Here is a 24,580-nt window from a genome sequence, read left to right on the forward strand (position 1 = left end):
TAGATTCACATATGCCCCTCCTACAATTTAAAACGCCTATTAATCACAATGATCCTGCATTGTTTAGCTCCGCCTATAAATACCGCCCATTAAATACGCTTATTAATCTCCATGAACCTGCATGGTTTAGCCCCGCCTACAAATACCTAGTATTACATATTTATAACCTTGAACTTGCATTATTTAGCTCCGCCTATAAATACAATCCTCATATTTCTAGGAATAAGGCGATGGCCGGAGAAACTATATTAAAGATACATTATGTAAGATTTAGATAAAGAACTAGCCATTTTTGCTATGATAGTTCGAAAGTAGATGATGTAAAATGAATAAATTGAAAATTTCATTCAAATTACTCTATTGCAAGCGAAGATATTAGCCTTTGAAGGTTTGACAGACGTGTGCAATAATTTCAACCACCGTACTGGTTGATCGAAGCTAAGTCTCGGTCCTCCGTATTTGATTAAAACAAAGTATCGCTGAACCATTCTAATTTATTTAATATCGGAGAAATCTGATGCCATCGAGAGTTGATTAAGTCCTGGATCAGCTAATTAATGTCTAATTAATACTTTGGAAAACATTTCAGGCCTAAAGAAAGACCTGCAATAGGCATATTTAGCTCTTGCATAATGCATGTTTAAGCGTTATATACTGCACGCATTATTTATTTTTACACGCTACCAATACTAATAGACAATAACAACAGATTTTACTGTACACGTTATGATTGTGTTAGATCACAGATACAAATAGTCAGTATTGCCCTGTACACTATATATTCAACACATATCTCCATTAGGTTTCCTCGACACATGGGAGCCACAATGGCTAAGGCGACCTTCGGTTGCACGGATTTTCTTACTGTAGTTCAACCTGTGGTCGTGACCAGTCATACCATAAGATAGAGCACGGTCGGAATAGTTCAGACTTTAGTTGCAACCATAGTCTACATCCGAAGGTCGCCCAGGTGATTAAGACGCTGGCTCGCTTGTCTGGAGGTCGCGGGTTCGCTCAAGGCGTTGGCTGACAAAGTTCATCGGGATTTTCCGGCGCGGCTTTCCCTTGTCAGTGGTACAGGACGGAGGGCCTAACAAGGACAGCTCTCTAGTTCGGATCGCACGAAACACCGAGGTCCCGCGTACACATTGGCGTGTACCTAAAAGATCCCTTGACAGTTCGAATTCGATATAAGAGTAGGCCGCAGTGCCGCTGTCCGGGCAAAATTTCTCTCATAGCACACTGTATGGCGTAATTTCTATTTCATATTGTTGTTAACATGCATAAAACTTCCTTTAAGTATGTTTACATTTGTGAAACTCTTTGATTCCTTGTACACATGAGTTATGACTGTAATGATATTGTATTGTTTTATTCATTCACTCATTCAATTAATTTGGAAAATCTTTATAACCTGTCATTGGTATTGCATGTTGAATTCACCACTGTCAGACTTTGTAAATTGCTTGTATAACATTGCCCATATAACCTCGAGCCATATTCCATTTGTGCGGTATATCTTTGCCTTGTGTAGCCTACATGTAGACCTAGGTAGAACACTAAGGAGTATTGACATCTGATGAGACAAATATCCATTGCGCAAAACAGTCTAAGGACTTTGTATTTTAGTCTTAGCCATGTAACCTTTTTATTATACATGTAATATCCTATTGTTATGTTGCCCGTGCTGTGTTAGGGATTATTATGATTATTACTGTTGTTTTTGGTCAAGTGAGTACATGTGCTTCTCGGCTGCCATTATTGAATCTGATTAAAGTTTAAAAACATAAATTTCAATTTGTTATTCTCTTTAGGTCGACAGTTCATAACAACGGGAGGGCTACATGAACCAAATTTATTCGACACTGGAACTCAAAATAAATGTAAGCTATATTCTGGCAAATATTTCTTTTATCATTCTTCTTAGTCGTTTGTCCAATCCTACTTCCAGTTCTTTGGAATCTGATCTCTTATTTCATACTCCAATATGCTTCCGTGTAGTATTTACCTCCATTAGAACGCATGACCTGTTCTACCAAACTTATAATTGCATTAACATTGCGCTCATTCGATCCAGGGGGTCGGGACATGCACCAAAATAAATAGTTGCTATCCTTGCAGTATAAGGAATAAATATGCCAAGTTCCAAGATGATCCATTTAGAATTCCAGCCTGTAGACAAAAAATACAAAAATTGGGCGTGGCTCTGCCCCTGGGGGTTAAACATGGACCAATATATAAAGGTACAACCCTATGCTGGATTTTTTCGAAGTGGATCCAAATCTGTTAATAATTGCAACCTGTATATCATTTACAGACAAAATATCAACAACAAGGTGGATGTGGCACCACCGAAAGGGCAGGGGTTGTTGGGGTGTAGGAAGTGGCATGCGCCAACATTAATAGTTGCCGTCCTTAGGGTATAAGGAATGAGTATACCAAGTTCCAAGCTAATCCATTCAGAATTGTGGCCTTTTGGGCGCTAATGGCAAAAATTGGGCGTGGCTCTGCCCCTGGAGGTCGGGACCTCCACCAAAATCAATATCAATAGTTAACGCCCTTAGGCTATAAAGAATACATATGCCAAGTACCAAGTTGATCCATTCAGAATTCCGGCCTGTAAACTATAAACACAAATATTGGGCGTGGCTCTGGCCCTGGGGGTCGGGACATGCAGTTACCGTTCTTAGGCTATAAGGAATACATATCCCAAGTTCAAAGACGATCCATTAAGAAGGCAACACACAGAGACACAAAGAAAAAAATGGGTGTGTCTCTGCCCCTGGGGGCTGGGCAATCGCCAAAAACGATAGGGGTCATCCTTAGTATATAAGGAATAGGTATGCAAAGTTTCAAAATGATATGTTAAGAATTGCGACCTGTAGGCAAAACACAAGACACAAAAAACATTGGGCGTTGCTCTGTGCCAGGGGATCGGGCATGCACCAAAAATAATAGAGGTCAGCCTTAGGGTATAAGGAATAAGTATAAAACAGTCTTTAAGACGATCAATTAAGCATTGCGGGCTGTAAGTGACACACAGACACACACAAAAAGAAAATGAGCGTGGCTCTGCCCCTGGGGATTGGGCATTCACCACAAACAATAGGGCTGTTCCTTAGGATCGAAGGAATTGGTATGCAAAGTGTCAAGGTGATACGTTAAGAAATGCGACCTGTAGACGACAAACAAACAAATACAATAAATGGGCGTGGCATGCACCAAAAACAATAGGGGCCATCCTTAGGGTATACGGAATAAGTATACAAAGTTTGAAGAAAATCCAGAAAGAATTGCGCCCTGTAGGCGACCCACACAAACACACACCATCACACACACACAGACAGGGGCGACGGCATAATACGTCCACATTATGAATGTCACTAGGTAATTAGAGAACACGAGAAAAATAGAAATTTGTTTGTTGAAACCTTCATTATCCATCTATCGTAGCAATGGTCTCTGTGATAAAAGTATATTTGGAACGGGTTAACCAGTTCTACCACATATGTGATAATGATTGACACCAATATTGTCCTTAAATTTTACATAATGCCCCTTTAAGTAAGATATCGATGAGATTTGATAGTCTGTTAGTACGGCAGCACGGCCCGGCAACCGGCTATTATTGGTCTGAATGGGAGATCGCCTGGTTGGAAGACATATATATATATACTATTATTAACCCAGTATTGAAATCGGTTTGTGTCGGTATACCTTTAATCGATTCGTCGTTTACCATGAAATAAAGTAAAGCAGCTTTACGGTTGCACTAATATTTTTGAATACTATTAGCCAACTTACCTTTAATGTCGCTAGTAGCCATCGTCTGTCGTGACACTAAAAAAGAAATGTGTATATATTTCTGAATTGGAGAAATAATAGTTATTGAATAGGTATAGTAGGTTAGACTTTGTAGTCGGGGTATCAGTATTGGCGGGTACGTTACATAAGTACAAATAAAAATAAAATTACAACAATCACAAAACATCAAATCATAAACAGACATAATCGTTAAAATCACAGAGAACATGAGTACAGGTTGTAAAGGTCTGACGCAAACGCAGCTAAAACTGTATTCAATCAGTTGTATATTTGATTAAAAAGTTCCTTTTGGGATACTTTTGAAAAGCTTCAATACAATTTGAACCTTTGGTTTCTTTTCATACCGAATTCGATACATTTGGACCACCGAATGCGAGTTAGTATTTGAAAAAGGCTTAATTAAGAGGTTGCGCGATTGTTATCGAGGGGTTTTGGTAGGTTCATTAATATTGAGAAGGCCCCTCTAAGGTACTGAGGTGCACAATCGTTATATAGAGCAATATATGTAATAGACAATATTTTGAAATTGATGTGTCGATATTGGTGTCATAAAAGCATTTGGTTTAGTCTTGGTTATTATCCGGGCTGTTTTATTTATTTATTTTATTTTAAGTTTATGAAATTGGTTAATTTTATTGTCTGGTAGATTTTATAAAATGAATTACATCAGTTGAGTCGTGGTGTAACCATAGTGTTTACCAGGATTTTAGAGGTGTTACACGCAATGATTAATCTAATTTTTCTAATATTATGAATTTGAAAATTAATACTTTTACACATGGCCGAAGTTTGTTTCTTCATGTCCTGATAGAGTCGAAATAAACACCAAGATTGTGTCACTTGGTTTAATAAAGATGTTGCCAATTTGATAGTTTGCTGTGTTTATTAGTTGCTACCTGCTGCCGACGGGGGAATGAGATAATTTAGAAAGATTAATAAAAGCGTATCTACTTTATACAGTATATTTATTCAGAGAAATGGTTACACAAAATGAAATTGTTTACAAGCTTCCCTTTAATCGACTGTGCCACCTTTCATAGATACTAAAGATACTTACCGGTAATAGCCAATGGAAGGTATTTATAGGCGGGGTTATAAGTAAGTGTATTTAATGCAAGATATGTATAGAAATAGAATCTTCATAATTCTAGGAATAAGGTGATGGTTGGAGAACAACGTACTAAGTGTTCTACGCTACCAATAGACAATAACTCGCTATGAATTCAGGTAAGATTTTACTGTACACGTTATGATTGTGTTAAATTACATATACAAAGTCAATATCGCCTCGTACACTAGATATTCAACATATTTATCTAGTGGGTTTCTACGACACATAACTGTATATTCATGGTGTATATATGTTATTTGGTTTCGAATCCCCGGTTGTACGTGACAAGGAGTAGGGTCGCCTGTCGAACCTCGTGGGTTTTCTCTGGGTCCTCCTATTTCCTCCCACTGCTAAAGACCCCTACGCGCAAGCGAATTATTGAAATAAAATTGAACCATGTGTTAGTCCCGAAATGACCTAGTTTGTGTCGAGTGGACGTTAAACCCCATTTCTCTCTCTATATATATATATGTTATTAATTCGGTTATATATCCGTGATAAGGTAAATGATTTCTCTTTCGCATCTGAAAACAATACGAAGCAAAATATTTAGATGACGATTACACCAAATTATTCCATGAGCAGAATGTGCGGATAAACAATACGCCAAATTGTCCCTCGATGTATTTTCCACACTTAAACACCCACAAATATTTAGGATATATAAAAAAAAAACATATCGGATTAATTAACAATTTATAGAATTACAAAAATATATAGGATTTATATAAAGTATATAGATTTACAAAAATCTGGATGAACTTTCTCGGCCAATGCAGGGATCGAACATCACATCCGATGTCTTAAACACCTAGCCACCCATATAGAATTATAAAAACTTATAGAATTTATAAAAAATATGTATGTCTAGAAGCAAAACTATAGATTATAACATTGAAAAATGGAAAACGCACTTCAATAAAAGTTAACAATTTATGCATGATAATTTATGCTATTTTTAAGAACAAAAAACGAATTTTAAAAAGAAGAAAATAAATACGAATGATTTTTATCGGCGTGATTGTTGTTATATTAGTTTATTTATCCTAAGTATATGTGTGTTCGATCCATGCTTTGGCCGAGATAGTTCATAGAGATTTTCCGTTGTGGTTCTACCTTTACTTGTCAGGGCAGAGGGCATGCAAGGGACAACGTATATTCGTTCGGATGGGACGACAAATGCACGTAAAAGATCCCTTGGCAGTTTGAATTCGGAAAAAGAGTAAGCCATAGCGAAGCTGTCTGTGGAAAATTCCCTCATAGCACACTGCATAAATATTGCGAATGCCTGTCTTCATTAGCTCTTGTCGGGGCAGAACAGTATCTTTACCATTGATGTTGACACTCAGTAGACTCGCCGATATGAAAGATTTCTTCAACAGAAGAAATCTGCATGTTAAGTGTTCGTTCACATACCTTCACTAAAGTGAGGCCCTGGTGATTGGGCACCAAGAACACAATACCTTAGCCATCACATATCGTAGCAACATTATAGGAAAGAACATAGAGCAATCATGTTCATAACGACGCCCATGGCAGGAATTTGTAGGTTTACCTTTCAAATAATATAGAAGACCGAGCTAATGACAAGTGAACCAAATTTATTGGACACTTTAACTCAATATAAATGTTATATATGGCAATATTTTAAAGTTTACTAAAAAGCCGAATTCATATCTCAACACCGACGTTATCTGTAGACGTACATTTCCAACAAACACAAAAAATCACCCTAAAGACCCCTGCGCGTAAGAGAATTATTGAAATACAATTGAACCGTATGTTAGTCCCGAAATGACCTTTTATCTCCCCTTCTCCTTTCATTATCACATATTCAGATCGTGTTAAGAGTCTTGTAATTTTATTTTTACCCTTCAGATATAAGACTAGTATTAGTTGGCAAGAATGGTTCTGGCAAAAGTTCGCTGGGAAACAATTTGCTTGGGAGAAGAGAGTTTAAATCCACCTCGCTACAGAGCACTAATACATTGAAACCAAGATGTCGTCATGGATCTACCCAACTTAAAGATGGAACCAACCTAATTGTTGTTGACACACCAGGTATTGCGGGCACTACAACTTCGACCACGGAGACATTTGAAGAACTTACACGATGTATAGAGCTTTTATACCCAGGTCCCCACATATTCCTGCTTGTCTTGAAGATTGATAGATTTACACAGGAAGAGATGGACACAATCAAACATCTCAAATATTGGTTTGGGCAGGATTTCCTGAAGTACACAGTATTTATTTTCACCGGTAAAGATTCACTGGATTATGATGGTTCAACAATTGACCAGCATCTCGAGGACAGTCCGTCAGAACTGAAAGATCTCATCCGGGAAGCAGGCGGGCGGACTGCAGCAATTAACAACCGAGTTCCCGGACCAGAACTTAAAGCTATAATGAAGTTGGTCAAACAAACCATACAGATTAACAATGGTCAATATTACACCCAACAAATGTACCTGCAGGCTGTGAAAGAGAGGGAGGGACAACCAAGTCTGGTGGAGGATGAACAGTTTGATCATGTGAAGGATTTGCGATTACGGGAGCGAGCGAAAAATTACACAAGAAACGGTGTTCAACGGGGACCACACATAAAGCAACTTTGTTTCTTCAATGCGCTGGATGTGTTTGCTTGACAGCCGGAATATACTATTTTTACTTTCGTTATTAAATGCTGTAAATGGACACAGCTCACCAAATATTTCTACGCCGTCACCCACGAATGTAGGGCAAAAGTTATTTTTAGTTTTGCTCACCCTTTCCCTTTTTCCCCCTTTTGCATGGCGATTTTTGTTGACTTTTTGGTGTAGAATCGAAGAAAAGGGTTTGAAAATACATTTTCTACCAGGTTTTGGTGAATATTCATGATTTTGAGGCGGAAGGATACAAGAGTTGAGAGGTTGGTTAGGTTAAAATGTAGGGTCCGAAATTGCATGTTTTCTTGTCTCTACTTCCAGCTTGTGTATCTCAAGTTTTCCATGGTGAACCTCATACGTGCTTTTGGGCAAGAGGTTGCCACATGTTGCTCCATCTGTGGTAGAAAGCGTTCTACCCAACGAAAATTTGGGAAAAAGTTAGAGCCGGTCTAATAGACGAGAATTAACATTAAAGTCAATGGGCAAATGTTTAGTGATCTGTGGCCGAGACTGATATGCCTTAGTTTTGAAAATATGAAGATTAAACTCTCAGAAAATATGAATAAAATAATTTGACTACTGAAAAACTAAAAAAAAGTTAAATTTAAAAAAAAAAAAAAAAATTTGGAGAAAAATTGTGATTTTACTGCAAATTTCTCAATTTTCAGTTTTTATTTAATTTCTAATAGTAAGAAAAATATTTTAATGCCCAATTTTGGCTTATTCAACCTCAGAAAGCACAGATACAGTGAACAGTATTGTAATTTCACCAAATTTTGTCTAAAAATCAGGAATATTCACAGAAAACCTTTGGATTCCCCACATTTCAATGTAAAATCAATCCTTTCATGACTACTCAAATGAGTCAAAATGTCTAAAATGCATCTGATTTTCATTGCTAATATAACTTAGATAGGATTTACAAGTTTATCAGGTTTAGAAATAGCCCCAGCTTTCCTACAGAAAATTGAAAATTGGTAAAACTGAGTTAATAATGTACAGCAGATGGGTTTGTACAAAATGTTCAAAACAGGGGTTGGCTCAATTTTGCTACTGTTTTACCCAGAACAAACATTTTTTTCTTCTTTGTAACATTAAATTCTTGCATTTCCTTCACGTAGAAATCAATATTCTAGTCTTTTTAGCCATTTTTAACTCCACCGTTTCCTTAGGACAGGCTATAAATGCCCCACCCACCCTTTTTTATTAATGTGTTTTGAGAGATTTAATTGCACCTGTGTTGACAATAAAATGATAGTAATTGGAATTTGTGGTTGAATTACACCTAGGAATGTTGTTTTTCACTAATAAATAGCTATTTTGTACATTTCAAAAAGTTCTAAGCCTTTTTGTTTAAAGTCAAACTTAGAACCCAGAGACATGTCAGGCCAATGAGACCACACCCTAATATAAAACTGGTGTAGATGTGTAAATGTCAGCTTAATGTTCAATATTTTCTTATCAAAGTCTAGGATTTGTGGTGATTGTTGCATTTATGTTACTTATAGAACAGTTAAATGTTAATATTGCTCCTTTGCAGGCCTCCTTCATCTTGTCAACTCTGTCATAATTACTTTTTGGAAATGATTTTTTCAGGCAATTGATGTAAAGGTCCAGACATCTTGCTTCAGCACAAGAATTGCAATAAAGATTTGTATGGTGCCTCTGAGCCTTGAGATGTTGAAAACCTTGCAATTTTCCCAAATTTGTGAAAATTGTGTATTCTGTGACCCTTTTGTTAGAGAGGGGTGGTCATAGAGCAAATATGGCAGTTTTTTCTTTCATCAAGGCCTATTTTTAACCATAATTCATATTTATTGCACATATTTTAGTTTATATGTACATATGTTAGCCAGGGATGGTAAAACATAGCTATTAGACAGATTGCTTTGATGATGTTACTTCTGCAACCAAAGATTAGATTCATTCAGTCAGTGACATATTTAGGGGGGTGGGGATACATGTTTAAGTATAGATCTCTAATATTACAATCAATGCAGCTAATTTGTGATTTTTCTGTTTGTATATTTGCCAGGGTTTCTACAAATATATCCCTTTTCGGTCTGGCTATCTAAAAAGTGGAAAATAATTGGGTTTTTTTTAAAGATGCTACATGTAAATTTTGTACATTTTTCATGATATGGCAGTAAAAAATTATATTTTTGAAAAGAAATCCAGCTTATGAGTGTTTTCTGTGTAATTTGTTTGTAACTTGTCTAATTTTTTCACAGAACTCAAATACTGCCTTTAATAAGAAATATATTTAAATTTTAGCACAAAAGGCCCATGGATCTGAGATGCACTACTGTACATAAAGCGGCATGTATACTTAAAGGGCCATCATTTTTGCAGTTATTCTTTGATTTTGATTTCCTTTCACCGGTATGTTACCAGAACATATGGGAAGCATATAAAAAAGACTTTTTGGTGATACCTGAAGTTTCACCCCTAAATAGGAAACAGCTCACCAAATATTTTTACGCTGTCACCCACGAATGTAGGGCAAAAGTTATTTTTAATCTTTCTCTCCCTTTCCCTTTTCCCCCTTTTGCATGGCAATTTTTGTTGACTTTATGGTTTAGAATCGACGAAAAGGGTTTGAAAATACATTTTCTACCAGGTTTTGGTGAATATTCATGATTTTCAGGCGGAAGGATACAAGAGTTGAGAGGTTGGTTAGGTTGAAATGTAGGGTCCGAAATTGCATGTTTTCTTGTCTCTACTTCCAGCTTGTGTATCTCAAGTTTTCCATGGTGAACCTCATACGTGCTTTTGGGCTAAAGGTTGCCACATGTTGCTCCATCTGTGGTAGAAAGCGTTCTACCCAACGAAAATTTGGGAAAAAGCTAGAGCCGGTCTAATAGACGAGAATTAACATTAAAGTCAATGGGCAAATGTTTAGTGATCTGTGGCCAAATGAATAGTAAGACACTTTGGCTGTTGAACCGGCGTGTCTTATGCCAAATATAGGGTAATTTCCACTTTTATGATCGGGACTCGTATTTGTCTGCTGTGAAAGTTAGAAATACCGGAAATGACACAACAAAATGAAATGTGCTGATAATATGAGAAAGTTTGTATTTTAAATATAAAATATTTATTTCTCTTTAGTCTGTGTTTATTTTCTACGTTCGTTCATTCATTCATTCATTTAATTGAACCCAATTCTTTAAGCTACTATTAATTGCTCGGTGCTTTTTCTATAATATGTCATTCAAAATACAAACTACTCAAAGCAAGTGTCTGTGGTGTTTTTTCTTGTGGAATGTGGTACCAAACAGGCACATAGGGAGGTCTCGGAAGAAACTTCTGAAAATATGGATTTTTTTTTATGTCCAATTCCTTGTGTAACTCTAGTGATAAAAAACACCACAGGCTTAATACATTCTATCAGAATTATTCGAAGTCGAAATTTTGTGGAATGTAGTACCACACAGGTATATAGGGAGCGCTCGGAAGAATGTTTTGAAAAAGTCCAATATCTTGTGGAACTCTTGTGGAACTCTTGTGGCAAAATACACCACAGACCCCAAATCTTGTGGAATGTATTTATTTTGAGAAATCTAATATCTGGTGGTCAAAAGTTCCACACAAATTCCCCAAAACCTTGCCATAGATGACTAAACACGTCCGACTATACCGCGTAGTTAACCAAAACAACAAAAGAACCATTACTGACCAATAGTGATAACCAAAGTGTCAGATAATAATATTAAAACAAACAAAAATCAATCAATGAAAATTATTATATTCACAGATATAAGAAACAGAGAAAAACGAAGCGACTATTCATTAATGGATTCAGTGAATAGAAGACATGTCTTTAAATAAGAAAGAGAGAGAGGGTTTATCATAAAGAAAGGGAGACGGGGGGGGGGGGGGGTACGTCCACGCGACACAATCTAGGTCATTTCGGGACTAACGCATGGTTCAATTTTATTTCAATAATTCGCTTGCGCGTAGGGGTCTTTAGCACTGGGGGGAAATCGGAGGATCCGGATAATACCCACGAGGTTGGACAGACGACCCTACACCTTGTTACCTACAACCGGGGAATCGAAACCACGCCAGTTGACTCAATGACAGAACTTATGATGCAGAACGCACAAGTTAATCATCTAATAACAACCTGAAGAACCGGTGCCGGTTGTCTGTTAGAGGTCAAGGAGCGGAGCCTACCGTGTACCCCCCACTCCCAACCTCCCACACCCTACAAAAGAATAATTGGAAACTTTGACGGTCGCAAACGCGTTTTCCGGGTGCGAATCGTCAACGTGGGAAAATAGCATTAAGACGGTTGTACTAACATCTTCTATTTCTATGTAACACCTCACTGGTTTGCACGAATAAAATCAATAGTCAGACCTTGTATGCCCCTTAAAGGACAATATTGGTGTCAGCCATTACCACATTAGACACGTTCCAAATATGATTTTAACACGCATACGCGCATACAGACATTTTTGTTAACGGGAATTGCGCGTATTCAAATGTGGCCTGGAAGGCAGAGACTACAACAACTTCCTAGGCGAAAAGTAGAAAAGTCGACAGTACGACACTTGTCTGCGATATCACTTATGTGGAAGCAGACGTTAAACACCAAGAACTACTACTACAGTACGACAGATCATAGGTCGCTAATAGCGCAGTGTGTTAATTTCCTAATTTCTACTTTTCGAGTTACATTTTGGCTTGTATAGCGTGTTGGCGCCTTCTTACTGACATCAATAAATACAAAAATGTCGAAAGTCGACAAGACGGTATACAAGCCAAAATGCAAGTCGAAAAGTAGAAATTAAGAAAAAAACGGGGGGCGCTATTATCGCGGTGTGTTATTTCTTAATTTCCTATTTTCGAGTTGATTTTGGCTTGTATACCGTCTTGTCGCCTCACATTTTGTCGTAACTTCTACTTTTCGACTTTTGTGTTCTTAAGAGGCGAAAAGTAGAAATAATGAATGGTAGTTGTAGGCTTCCATATACGATAGATGCGCAAGGAAGATTTCAAGCAACGGAATTAACGAAGGCAAAAGGAAAACACGAGTTATCCTTCTATATATAACTGACTGAAGTAATGGGCGGCGATAACAGATACACGGGCGAATTTCTGCTCACTGATAATTCCTACGAAGATGAAACGTTGTTATCTGAGACTGTGAGAGGACATCTGACAATTTATAAAAGGAATTAATTGTCACTAGATAAGAGCCAAAATATAGGTATTTACCTTGTCGCAAAATTTCAGTTCAAAGTATTGAGTACCTTTCGACGTGAACGTCAAAATCGCATATCCGGACACGTAACCCTTTTAAGATGTCGGGTCATTTTTTTTCTTTGCGTGAACTGATAATATACTCCTCAAAAAAGCAGGGGATATTGAAATGCAAATGCCTATGCAGGTTGTGATATGATAAATAGTCATGGAGACTTGACATGCTTTGAGGGTATGTTCACAGATGTAGAACTTATCGCCCCAACAGGACCACTGAGCTGCACATGGGAGGGGTTCATTGTCAAATTTGACACTTCAAGGAAGGGTTGGTGAAAACTGCCGCGTGCTGGTTTATCGTATCCATATTTGCTTTCCTATCGGTTCTTGCATAAGTTTTACTGTTTAGCGTATCTATGCTTTAGTGTGTTACGTTTAATTTGCAATGACATGTCTTCAACATGATGAACGTCTACGTGCTATTGGCATGCTTCAATTTGGGTCTACACATCGAGCAGTAGCCAACATGCTTAATGTGTCACATTCTGTGATCAGCAGACTGTGGAACCGGTACCAACAAACACACAATGTTGATGATAGACCTCGTTCAGGTTGTCCTAGAGCCACTGCACAAGCCCAGGACCGACACATTCGTACCGAGTTACAGGAATTCGAGTTACACCCAAAACGATTGGAAATTGTCTACATGCAGCCAATTTGCATGCGCGAGGACCGCGTGTTGTGCCTCCATTAACTCGCCAGCACATGGCAAACAGGCGTCAATGGTGTAGGCAGCGTAGAAATTGGGGTAATCGTCGATGGGCGCATGTAATGTTCTCAGATGATCCCAGATTTACTCTGGATTTCACAAATAGGCGTGCTCGCGTTTGGAGGCGTGTAAATGAGCGTCATGTTAACGTTAACGTCAGACAGCATGACAGATTCGGACGGGAGTCTGTTATGGTGTGGAAAGGAATCACCATGACTGACAGAACGGACTTACATATTGTTCAAGGAAGGGTCACTGGGGTGTACCAAAGCCGTATATAGATAAAGTTGCGACAACTTACTGTGAAGCCAGAAATTTCATATGACGTCATGAAAATATGACGTCAAGTTTACAAAGACGCCATCTTGAGTCCCAAGTATATAGGCTGGTTGGAGAAGGTGACAAATCCAGCTTTGTGGGAAAAAATTCCTACCCAAATGATTTCTTCATTTTCTGAAACAACTATTTCCCTAGTGTTCCAGAAAAATTTTCCCCGCGGATCGGAGTTGAGCGAAATTTTTTACAGCACTTTGAACTTTTCAGCCCCTGGGTCAACATAATGAAAATGAAAACCATTTATAACTTCAAAAATATCAATTTTACAGTCTAGAAATGTATTATCAACATAAAGGAAAGTGATACCAAGGAATCCAGAAATGACGTCAAAAGTAACGTACGACCAAAGCCGTATAATATTATAGATAAAGTTGCGACAATTGTGAAGCCAGAAATTTCATATGACGTCATGAAAATATGACCTCAAGTGTAGTTAGACGCCATCTTGGGTCCCAAGTATTTGTACCTACTATCTATTTTATTGTTGTGTCGAAGTTGGCTTCCCCCGACAAGTATGTATACAGATATGTCATAGAATACATTTTTTAAACGAAAAGTATAGCTGAACAAACTATTATTATTATTATTATACAGAAAGCGCACATTATTGTTATAAGAATAGTCTAATTCATAAGAAAGTGAAATAAAAGATACACCAAATAAAAGCGCAAATAAATTGCATACGCTTTTAAAAATCAGATTTTTTGTGCAGACGGGTAAAGTGAAAAATGAAAATTTAAATAGTAATTTGGGAGATACAACCTTTTTGCCTTCTAGCCGGCAAAATAAATGCCTGAAATTCCATGATTTTTGGTCTGGAGTCATTCCGGATTGTGTGTCAGTTTTCAGTCATCAATCATTAATTGTATCATCAATTTTTCGAAAATAGAAATTTCTTTAAATTGACTAATGGATAAAACATTTAAAATCAGTGTAACTTAAAATCAGTGTAAAATCAGTGTAATTCAAATAAAAGGTGTCTAGCGTGACATGTGTTTCGGGCATATGTTTCATCAGTGACATTTGATACGAGATATCGCTCTCCGAAACTTTCTGGTTTCTTTTGCAATTTGTTTGGGGTAAGACGTTATCACTCCCCGCCCATGGGTAAATAATAATAATAATCTAATATATAAACCGCAAAAATTTAACAGATACAAATAATTTACATGTTATTCCACAGGTAGACAGATATTGAAGGGGCCCAGTGAAGGACTCTTTTGGCTATTTGCGCCCCATTTCCAATGAAATAATCATGTTGTTCTGATGCTCAACTAGTATCAAATATATATCGTGTCTGAGATTTGTTACAAATCGCCTCGAACATGTTCCACACATCTCAATTTTTATCAGCTTTTTTTTCAATCTATAAAAGCCTATATACATTCCTACAAAATTTTGTGTTTAGTTGTTTAGTCAAGTGAAACAAGAAAACGCATAGGCTAAATGAAACAAGAGAACAAGTATACCTTTATAATGTCGACAAATACGTAAAACTATGAAATAAGATACTTCTAAGATATGATTCAACCGAAAAGTCCTATATATGCAACATAGATATATAATATCTACATTCAAGTTAAACGAACTGCATCCAATCATTTTAAATACCGGTATAGCGTCGAGCTGAATAAAGGATATGATTTATTGTCATTAAAGGATCTATGGGTGGTTGGTAAACAATGTGTAACTAAAAACTATGATATTATCTTTATTGCCAACATTTCAATGTACCTAAAATGAATTATCGCTGCCCTTTTATTACCAAATTAATGTTGTTTTTTTCATTTTAATTTTTATTTTTTAAAATGATATTCTTTTACCAAATTTGGCAGTCATATTGAAAGAAATGCCCGCCACCAAATGACAAATACATTTTTTTTATTGATGTTTGTCAAATTCGATTTTTCCACACATTTCGCTTGCATAACCACTCTCCGAAAATTCCTGAAGAACACCAAATTGAATTCTGTTAATCATGTCATTTTGGCCGAATTTGAGTATGATTTCGTCTGACATATTTATCATTGAACCAAACTGCATTGGTTACTTTTGCAATTTGTTTATGATGAACTGTAGCCCGTAAAACGTTATACCAAGAAAAAAATAAAACGTTTTGTTAAGTAAAGCTATATGACGCCATGACGTCATAGTTTTTATGGCGTTATAGTTGGGACACCAAAATGGCGCCTGTAAATGAGTTGTCGTAACTTTCCCTATACAGGGCTTTGCGTACGACGTCACCGTGACGTCAGAATAAAAAATGGCGGAACTATGACGTCACTGTGATGTCAAAATTCAAGATCGTTGACCACTTGATTGATTAGACGGATTTTGTTTTCAGTGTTGGCCAGAAACTGGGCTTGACTATAGATAACTGTGGTGTCCGATTTCAGAGAAATGTCACTGCTCCTATATTTAGACGTAGCAGCTCGGCGCTCGTGCTCATGATCCTTAATATTTGGTTCATAGACGCTGAACACGACGATTGGCGAGGGACCTGAAGCCAGGTGTTAAAGTTCAAGGTACGACAGTGCGAGTGCAACCAGAAGTTCTTTTCCAAAGATGTATTACGGTGGCACAGCGCACAGGAACAGATATTCAACAGTTCTTCAAATATGAGTTGAGTGCCTTCCCGTCCTCACTGTTTGCAGGAGCTTTCATGCGACATGTAACCAAGTCCGATCTCGCTGAGCATTTGCTCAAGAACGTTTCACCCGTTTCGAACACTTCGCTCGCCAGTGAAATAACTGTCATTGATGGAGGTCTGCTAATCAACTTTGTAAGGTAGAATAAGGGTACGGATATCTCTAACATCTTAGAAAACTATCGGTCATTTGTAAAAAGATTTCCCTCGCCAATAGTCGTGTTCGACAGCTATGAACCAAATACGACAATTTGGTAAGGGAAATCTGGTTGTTTCGGATTCGGTAAATTGGGACTTCTTAAACATACGAACAGTGACATCTTTCAGGAAGCTAGCAAGACAATAGCTTCACCTGGAAGTTCCCAGTTCGAAGTATCTGAAGCTGGGGAAAGGTTATTCTGTGCAATGTCAATGTATGGTCACAAAAATGAGATATCTCCGACTAAAGTCCGGTACCTAAGGTACAAAGCTATGATCGCTGAAAACATTTCCATTCAAATCAATAGACTTCACTCAACAGCTGCTGCGGCCGAGCAGCATGCTCACCGCATTCATGTTCAGGTTAGAATTTGGGATGAACTAGACGATGGCGTCGATCCTGTGAATTGGGGTTGGCAAGTGATAGAGAATGGATACGTTCCCATCGCGACTGTTCTTCCATCAGCACCAGACAACGTTCTGAATTTCATCTGGTGTAAATGTAAATCGTTGAAACAACAATGCTCGTCATGTTCTTGTACACAGAATGGTTTGAAATGTGTTGAAGCGTGTGGAGGATGCCACGGGGAGGGTTGTCTCAATAGCGAACAAATCAGCATTGATTTAGAAGATGAAATTGGTACGGGGTAGAACAAATGATCCGAATGAATATTTTATTCCTCTTGTCTATTTGCTTGCTTTATTCACAACACGTCTCCGCCATTTTGAATTTTGACATCACAGTGGCGTCATAGTTCCGCCATTTTGTATTCTGACGTCACGGTGACGTCGTACATTACTATTGACGTCATTTCTGGATTCCTTGGTATCACTTTCCTATGTTGATAATATATTTCTAGGCTGTAAAATTGATATTTTTGAAGTTATAAATGGTTTTCAGTTTCATTATGTTGACCCAGGGTGTCAAAATTTCAAAATGCTGTAAAAAAATTTTGCTCAACTCCGATCGGCGGGGAAAATTTTTCTGGAACACTAGGGACATAGTTGTTTCAGAAAATGAAGAAATCATTTGGGTAGGAATTTCTTCCCGCAAATTTTCTACCCCGACCAGACTAATAAGTATTTGTACCTACTCACTATCTATTTTATGTCCTACCATACTGTTGTGTCGAAGTTAGCTGCCCCCGATAGGGATGTAAATAGATATGTCATAGAAAAGGAGATAAAACATACATTTTTTAACGAAAAGTATAGCTGTACAAACTATTATTATATAGTCTAATTCATAAGAAAATGTAATAAAAGCGCTATTAAATATATTTAACTTGCATACGCTTTTAAAAATTAGATTTTTTGTGCAGACAGGTAAAGTGAAAAATGAAAATTTAAGTACATGTAGTAATTTAGGAGATGAAACCTTTTTGCCTTCTAGCAATTGTATCATTAATTTTTTGAAAATAGAAATTTCTTTGAATAATGGATAAAACGTTTAAAATCAGTGTAATTTAAATAAAAGGTGTCTAGCGTGACATGTGTTTCGGGCATATGTTTCATAAGTGACATGTAATATGAGATATAGCTCTCAGAAACTTCCCGGTGTCTTTTGCAATTTGTTTGGGGTAAGACGTTATAACCCCCCGCTCATGTGTAAATAATAATATTAATCTAATATATAAACCACACTATTTAACAGATACGTACAAATAATGTACATGTTATTCCACAGGTAGACAGACATTGAAGGGGCCCAGTGAAGGAGACGCAGTTGGTTTAGGGTTTGTCCGACTCCTTATCAAACATACAGTATATATCGTGTCTGAGATTTGTTACAAATCGCCTCTAGCATGTTCCCCACATCTCGACATTTAACAGCTTTTTGTTCAATCTATAAAGGCCTACATTCCTACAAAATATTTTGTTTAGTCAAGTGAAACAAGAAAATTCATAGGCTAAATTGAATAATAGAACAAGACGTACATCTTAATGTCATACTTTTATGATATGATTCAACCGAAAGATCCTATATATATGCACCATGGTTATATAATATCTACATTCAATTTAAACGAACTGCATCTATTCATTAAGTCTTGCGTCGAGCTGAATAAACTATATTAAAACATCTATGGGTGGTTAACAGTGTGTAACTAAAAAAACTATGATTGGATCTTTATTGCCAACATTTCAATGTACCTAAAAAAATTTTACACCAAGTCTATTGCATCTAGATGTTTAAAGCGCGTTAACATTATATTCATTTAAGAGCAACGATGTCATTTCGGGATTAAGATACCAAATATTACAAGTCATACCCAACGGAAAGGAATGACGATTAATTAAAATTCCACCATTTTGGGTTTCATTTTGCCGGCCATTTTGATTTTCTACTATCAAAAATTCTCGAAATTAAATTTTTGAGATTATCGCTGCCCTTTTATTACCAAATTAATGTTGTTTTTTTCATTTTTTTTAAATGGTATTATATTACCAAATTTGGAAGTCATTTTGAAAGAAATGCCCATCACCAAATGAAAAATACATTTTTTAAATTGATGTTTTTGTCAAATTCGATTTTTCGACACATTAAAGTTCGCTTGCATAACCACTCTGTGTTTTTGGAATTTAAAAAGAAATTATTTATCCTCCCACCACTGAAAGACAATTACTACGAGATATAGCTCTCCGATAATTCCTGAAGAACGCCAAATTCGATTTTTCGACACATTAAATTTCGCTTGCATAACCACTCTGTGTTTGGGGAATTTAAAAAGAAATTATTTATCCTTCCACCACTGAAAGACAATTACTACGAGATATAGCTCTCCGATAATTCCTGAAGAACGCCAAATTGAATTCTGTTAATCATGTCATTTTGCCTTGGCCGATTTTGAATATGATTTTGTATGATATATTTATTATTGAACCAAACTGCATTGGTTTCTTTTGCAATTTGTTTAGGACCCGTAAAACGTTATACCAAGAACAAAATAAAACGTTTTGTTAAGTAAAGCTATATGACGCCATGACGTCATAGTTTTTATGGCGTCATAGTTGGGGCCCAAAATGGCGCCTGTAAATGAGTTGTCGTAACTTTCCCTATACAGGGCTTTGATGTGTACTACCGTGACCACATCCTGGTACCGTTAGTTCTGCCCTTTGCTCAACGTCCAGGTCGACGTTTCATCTTTCAATATGATAATACCCGTGTCCACCGCGCTCGTGTCGTGAATGACTACCTCCAGCGTCACCATATTGTCCATATGCCTTGGCCAGCCATGAGTTCTGACCTTTCCCCTATCAATCTCCCAAACAGAGTTGTCTTCCCTTGCAGTCCAAACTATCTCTGCTAACGGCTGATTTGACTACGCCACCAAGATTCTTGGTGTTGATAAACAAAGATAAACAATACGATTTTAAACAAATAAATGATAATATACCATATGTATACCATATTTAAATAGAAATGGTGTCACAATTGCAAAGTAACAATGTATTTACAAATATTACAGGGAACTCTTTCGCGTAAGATTACAGGGTTAAATGGTCGGAAATACGAACTGTGCATGTCGCCGTGCTAATTTTAGAATGATACACGTGGATCTGTTTACCTTTATAATGCGATCGCAAGGCCTAATACATTTACACACGAAACATGCAAAATTAGACTGTTTTCTTTCGGAGCCTGGGTAATAATTGATGACATTTTCCCCTAAAATTGACTAAAACTCATCAAGTGTTTATAACGCCAAGAACTTTTCTGACAGATGTCATTTTCATCATGTAGTTAATCACGTGACCAATGACCTCTAGGTCAACCAGTGTTACGCGTGAGCCGTGGGCAGAGTCAAATGCTGGATAGCGAGACTTGTGTGGAGAGTGCTATAGAGCAATGTCTGGGACATGATCGGGAGATGTGTTCGTCGACGTCAACGTCAACCGACAACACTGCAAGAATTAACCGTGGTACTGCAAGAGGAGTGGATCGGATTGTCCCAAATCGTGATTGGACGGTTGAATAGGAGCATGCCACGACGAATTGCTGAATGTCTGAGGATTAGTGGAGCAATTACTCATTATTAAGACAAAATTCAAAAACGTCCATTTTCAATTTTGACAGTGTATCTCTTTGCGAGTGAAATGGGGCCGTCAGATAAGCCGCCAATATGAACTGTTTATGTATGTTCGTGTGTAGGCAATTGGCCTGTTACTAACATACACGGGTTGCCTCTAATAAAAACAGCAGTTCATTTCCACAGTTTTGTATTGTTTCTGAATATTCCCTACTTTCTTTTGAAGAGTATATATATTGCAGTTCCCTTACTGTACTTGATAACGAAAGGTAAATTTAACCTACACGTTATTTTTTATAAAATAAAAGTCTCGTTTAATCCAGACACCGTATAATACAACTTGGGACACCGGTCTCCATTTCCAGTTTTATTCTCCAATATTCTCCATGTGTAAAAATAAAATAGATAATTGAGTAACTTGAATAGGTATGCCAATATAATAATATATAATATAATAATAATAATATATAATATATACTATAAAGACTAGACTGTATAATATAAGATTCTACTCCAGAAGTCGGTGTATGAAATACATGTATGTATAACATACGTATATAATATAATGTTCCAAGTGTTTATAACGCCAAGAACTTTTCTGACAGATGTCATTTTCATCATGTAGTTAATCACGTGACCAATGACCTCTAGGTCAACCAGTGTTACGCGTGAGCCGTGGGCAGAGTCAAATGCTGGATAGCGAGACTTGTGTGGAGAGTGCTATAGAGCAATGTCTGGGACATGATCGGGAGATGTGTTCGTCGACGTCAACGTCAACCGACAACACTGCAAGAATTAACCGTGGTACTGCAAGAGGAGTGGATCGGATTGTCCCAAATCGTGATTGGACGGTTGAATAGGAGCATGCCACGACGAATTGCTGAATGTCTGAGGATTAGTGGAGCAATTACTCATTATTAAGACAAAATTCAAAAACGTCCATTTTCAATTTTGACAGTGTATCTCTTTGCGAGTGAAATGGGGCCGTCAGATAAGCCGCCAATATGAACTGTTTATGTATGTTCGTGTGTAGGCAATTGGCCTGTTACTAACATACACGGGTTGCCTCTAATAAAAACAGCAGTTCATTTCCACAGTTTTGTATTGTTTCTGAATATTCCCTACTTTCTTTTGAAGAGTATATATATTGCAGTTCCTTTACTGTACTTGATAACGAAAGGTAAATTTAACCTACACGTTATTTTTTATAAAATAAAAGTCTCGTTTAATCCAGACACCGTATAATACAACTTGGGACACCGGTCTCCATTTCCAGTTTTATTCTCCAATATTCTCCATGTGTAAAAATAAAATAGATAATTGAGTAACTTGAATAGGTATGCCAATATAATAATATATAATATAATAATAATAATATATAATATATACTATAAAGACTAGACTGTATAATATAAGATTCTACTCCAGAAGTCGGTGTATGAAATACATGTATGTATAACATACGTATATAATATAATGTTCCACTCCGACTATATAATATAAAGAAGCAGGCGATACGTTTCAAGTCAGTAGCTTGAAGCGTATATATGGTATTAGTGTCAGTGGCCTGTGGCACGAAGTAACAGTATATTGTCGCATACATAATATATTATGTCAACGCTTGGGCGATATAATATATTATGTCAACGCTTGGAACTAGGATGGAGGTGACTAGGCATGAACTTGCAACGATAGATTTAATTGGCGCTTTGATAACCAATGAATGCTTTGGAGACATATTTTGGCGGTATTTTCCATCATGGAATCGGTAAGTTTCGATTGTTTTTTTCTTTTCTGTTTTTTCTCTCTTTTCTGTGTCCTAACCCTAACCCTAACCCTAATCCGAAAGAAAAGTGCCCTTTTTTGAAATTCTGACATCACAGGTGCCCTTTTTCTGATAAGGATGCCCTCTTTTATTTACAGGGACACTTTCTATTGTTAAGGGGGTGGACCGGTCCCCATGGTCCAACCCCTGGATCCGCTCTGATGACGCGTACATTCCACTGAGTCTACAGGTCTAATATGCTAACACGCTTGGAGCGTCAACACAATATATTATGTCGCCCAAGCGTTGACATAATATATTATGTATGCGACAATATACTGTTACTTCGTGCCACAAGCCACTGACACTAATACCATATATACGCTTCAAGCTACTGACTTGAAACGTGCAGGGTGAAAGAAGTCGGTGTATGAAATACATGTATGTATAACATACGTATATAATATAATGTTCCACTCCGACTATATAATATAAAGAAGTCGGTGTATGAAATACATGTATGTATAACATACGTATATAATATAATGTTCCACTCCGACTATATAATATAAAGAAGTCGGTGTATGAAATACATGTATGTATAACATACGTATATAATATAATGTTCCACTCCGACTATATAATATAAAGAAGACGATGTGAGAAATTGTATACGTATGTATAACATCAATGATAAATATATGGTTGCTGTAATTTATTCTTTACACATTTATATGATGACGTGACTTTAAAAAAATTTTAATAAGCCTTTTATGAAAGGTCTTCTCTTACCATGATAAATATCTAGAAATATCAAATATCATTATTCATACATACAATGGTCCTGTGATGAATATGCGTGCAGGTTTGATCAATGTTGGGGAGGGGGGGGGGAGGCAGAACCTGAAATGCGAGAGGCGAAGGAACCGAGCTGACCGTGTAGGACCCCCCCCCCCCCATGATAATTTGAAAATTTTAACGGCCGCAAACGCATTCCTATCCTTTTCCAGCCCATTGATACGTTAACTTCAAAGTGGTCTAGTATAGCCTCCCTTAGGTGACTTACCGGAATCACAAATCCCAAACAACCAATCAATCGTCGCGTCGCATTTCTGCTATTAGCCCGTAAATTATGCACCTTCAAACAAAATCACGTCCTATGCCGACCTGAACTCCATTCATAAATAATAATGTCAAATGTAGAGTGGCTCCCGACACAATGTTTTAATCCATGGTCAATTCAGTACAAATTCGTGGTATTCAATTCAAAGAAAAGCAAACTTACTGTTTTATTTTGTCAACTAGATGTAATAAATAAGTTTTGTTTTCACTTTACCCGTCTGTCGAAACGGTCAGATTGCCCGAAAGTTAGCGGGCAGCTGCCCCTCTCCCCCCCCCCCCCCCCGACTATGTGAAGAACTCTGAATCAATTGACATATTGAAACAAAGACTCGAAACTTATTTGTTCTAAATACACTTTGTATAAATACTGGATCCCTTAATCGAACACGCGCCTTTGCAATCATTCATTTGGTGCTTATAAGGCGCTATATAAATACTTTAATATTTAATGTTAATGACACAGGAATACATTTTTCTTCTAGAATACATTTTATGTCAATCACAAAACATAGACCCACGCCCAGCTAGCACTAACCAGAGGAATTAAGAATCCCAATGGGTCTACCGATATTTCTCTAATTATGTTCAATTACATCCATTATATCTCGTGATCAATTAAAGATACATTATGGGAGATCATATAAAGAGCTGGTAGTTCTCACTTTAATAGTTTAACACCAGATAATGTAAAGGGAATTTGCTGAAAATTTCTGTCAAATTGATCCACCCTGAACAAAGTATTTAGCGATTGAATTTTGGGCCTAGCCTCGATCAACATTACTAAAGTCGTAATATAAAAAAAACATAGTCTCTATTATCCATTTTTTGATTTAATCAGAAGCAGCAGACTGGGTTTTAATCCAGTAAATATCGCGGTCTAAGGCAAGCTGATTGTGAAATAAGAATCATTATTTTAAAAC

The 24,580-nt window shown here is 37.0% G+C and overlaps 1 long non-coding RNA gene across 1 annotated transcript; it reads left to right on the plus strand.

Annotated features, from left to right (window-relative positions):
- The first annotated feature begins 4,921 nt into the window (after nucleotides 1-4,921).
- LOC126826774 (uncharacterized) lies at nucleotides 4,922-8,209 on the plus strand. The gene is made up of 2 exons (XR_007682386.2): nucleotides 4,922-5,052; nucleotides 6,815-8,209. It is a non-coding gene; the product is annotated as an uncharacterized LOC126826774 (long non-coding RNA).
- The last annotated feature ends 16,371 nt before the right edge of the window (nucleotides 8,210-24,580 follow it).

The sequence above is a fragment of the Patella vulgata genome, chromosome 7 (genome assembly GCF_932274485.2).
Source record: "Patella vulgata chromosome 7, xgPatVulg1.2, whole genome shotgun sequence".
NCBI lineage: Eukaryota > Metazoa > Mollusca > Gastropoda > Patellidae > Patella > Patella vulgata.